Source organism: Oncorhynchus gorbuscha, unplaced genomic scaffold (genome assembly GCF_021184085.1).
Source record: "Oncorhynchus gorbuscha isolate QuinsamMale2020 ecotype Even-year unplaced genomic scaffold, OgorEven_v1.0 Un_scaffold_17444, whole genome shotgun sequence".
In the NCBI taxonomy this organism is placed as follows: domain Eukaryota; kingdom Metazoa; phylum Chordata; class Actinopteri; order Salmoniformes; family Salmonidae; genus Oncorhynchus; species Oncorhynchus gorbuscha.
Genome location: NW_025759044.1, coordinates 1 through 2,483, shown reverse-complemented (window position 1 = coordinate 2,483; position 2,483 = coordinate 1). Strand labels below are relative to the sequence as shown.

The 2,483-nt window shown below is 42.9% G+C and overlaps 1 long non-coding RNA gene across 1 annotated transcript; it reads right to left on the bottom strand.

Annotated features, from left to right (window-relative positions):
- Positions 1 to 646: 646 nt before the first annotated feature.
- LOC124030883 lies at positions 647 to 2,432 on the bottom strand. The gene is made up of 3 exons (XR_006838045.1): positions 1,948 to 2,432; positions 1,550 to 1,636; positions 647 to 1,359 (listed from the first exon to the last, which is right to left on the bottom strand). It is a non-coding gene; the product is annotated as an uncharacterized LOC124030883 (long non-coding RNA).
- Positions 2,433 to 2,483: the final 51 nt, after the last annotated feature.

The window sequence follows — 2,483 nt, the reverse complement described above, 5'->3', positions numbered from 1 at the left end:
ATTGGATGCAGTCTATCACAGTGCCATCCGTTTTGTCACCAAAGCCCCATATACTACCTACCACTGCGACCTGTATGCTCTTGTTGGCTGGCCCTCGCTTCATACTCGTCGCCAAACACACTGGCTCCTGGTCATCTACAAGTCTCTGCTAGGTAAAGCCCCACCTTATCTCAGCTCACTGGTCACCATAGCAGCACCCACCCGTAGCACGCGTTCCAGCAGGTATATCTCACTTGTCATCCCCAAAGCCAATTACTCCTTTGGCCGCCTCTCCTTCCAGTTCTCTGCTGCCAATGACTACAAAAATCTCTGAAACTGGAAACCCTTATCTCCCTCACTAGCTTTAAGCACCAGCTGTCAGAGCAGCTCACAGATTACTGCACTTGTACATAGCCCATCTATAAATAGCCCAAACAACTACCTCTTCCCCTACTGTATTTATTTTGCTCCTTTGCACCCCAGTATTTCTACTTTGCACACTCATCTGTCAAATCTACCATTCCAGTGTTTTAATTGCTATATTGTATTTGCTTCGCCACCATGGCCTATTTATTGCCTTTACCTCCCTTATCTCACCTCATTTGCTCACATTGTATATAGACTTATTTTTCTACTGTATTATTGACTGTATGTTTGTTTTACTCCATGTGTAACTCTGTGTTGTTATGTGTCAAACTGCTTTGCTTTATCTTGGCCTCAAATTGCCTACCTGGTTAAATAAAGGTGAAATAAATAAAAATATATATCTATTTTTTAAATGTGTACCCAAAGGAGATCTCTATAGGGTTAGGCTGCACCACTGTACAAGATGACTTCTAATTAGAGTCTCTTTCTTTCATTTGTGTAAGAAATGGACAGAACGTCAAGAACGTTATTCAAAATCTAAAGGACTAACTGACATGCTACAGCAAACTGCACAGATAACAGTCAGAGGATTCAGATACATCCAATATTATTAAGATGCATAACATAATGAGGTTATTCACAAATTGTCTGTATTACGCAATGAATGACATCTGTACGATACAGACTAGTGATGCTGCCAAAACCAGAGGTGGTTGGGGAAACATCCAGCGAGACTTGGCTGTCATGCAGGTTTTGGCCTCAGAGTGGCAGCACTCAACACATTGTCGTTTTCACATCAGTGGTTCATCTCTGAATCCCTGTAGGCAGGGCCACCAGCTTAATGTCATGTATACCATTATTATCTGTGTCCACTGCAGGTGAGAGCTCTCCTAGTGCTTTGTGGGCCAACCTCAGGTTCTCCCTGAGATGTCCCAGGTCTCTCTCTGCCTTGGCCCTCATGATGCTTAGCTCTGTGTAGATGTCCTTGTACGTCTCTGTTGCATACCTCTTATCCTGGGGGGGACAGGGATTAGGCTATAAACAGGCACTATTACCAGGTTAAATAGAGTATGACCCATGCTAATATTTGCACAGTAATACATGGCAATAGCAGGACAATAGTGTTGTCCATCTTATGTCTACTCTTCATACATTTATACAGACAAAGGCTATTGTTATTCTGTGTGCTGTGCTGTGATCTCACCCTGTGGGCTGTCTGGAGTTCATCCTTGAGCGAGGTGATCTTCTGCTTGAGACACTGCGCCTCTGACTCCTTCACACGCAGGGAGATCTAACAGTCAGACAGAATCACAGTTGATGCCTCAGACACAGGTACAACACCAGAGGACCAAGGTGCCATAGATCAGCACAGAATGTACAGCACATGAGTATGTCATATGTTTTAGAGGCTGTAAGTTGGTCATGTTGCTAAGGGTGACATCTAGTGGTGTTACCAGTCAAAGGCAGATACAGTTTACCTTTACATCAAACTTTACTTGACTGGACTAGATAAAGATGATATTTTATCATTATTTTATACCAACATTTTGTTATACTTAAGCAACATAGCTATTGTGCAGTGAAGTACTACTGAACACTTACCTCCAGCTCATACACATCTCTCTCCTGACTAAGAGGGAAGGTGTCCTGCTTGGCCAGAGAGCAAAGTCTGGTGATCTCTGCAGCAAGATGGCCACTCAGCTCCTGGAAAGACAACCACAGTCATCATTACTAACACTGTTACTTTGTATTTGATGACAAAGACAGAATTGGGAAATACTAAGGGAAATGTAAGGGACCTTCAAGGTTTTGTTGCAGAGTGTTGTAACAGTCTGATATTGTCACGCCCTGACCGTAGAGATCGTTTTATTCTCTGTTTGGTTGGTCAGGGTGTGACTCGGGTGGGAAACTCTATGTTCTGTGTTTCTATGTTTTGGTCGGGTATGGTTCTCAATCAGGGACAGCTGTCTATCGTTGTCTCTGATTGGGAATCATACTTAGGCAGCCTTTTTTCCTTTTGTATTTGGTGGGTAGTTGACTCTGTTAGTGGCCTGTATAGCCCTAGTAAGGTTCAAGATTTTGTTGTTGTTTCTTGTTTTGTTGGCGACATTTATAATAAAGAAAAATGTACGCTCCCC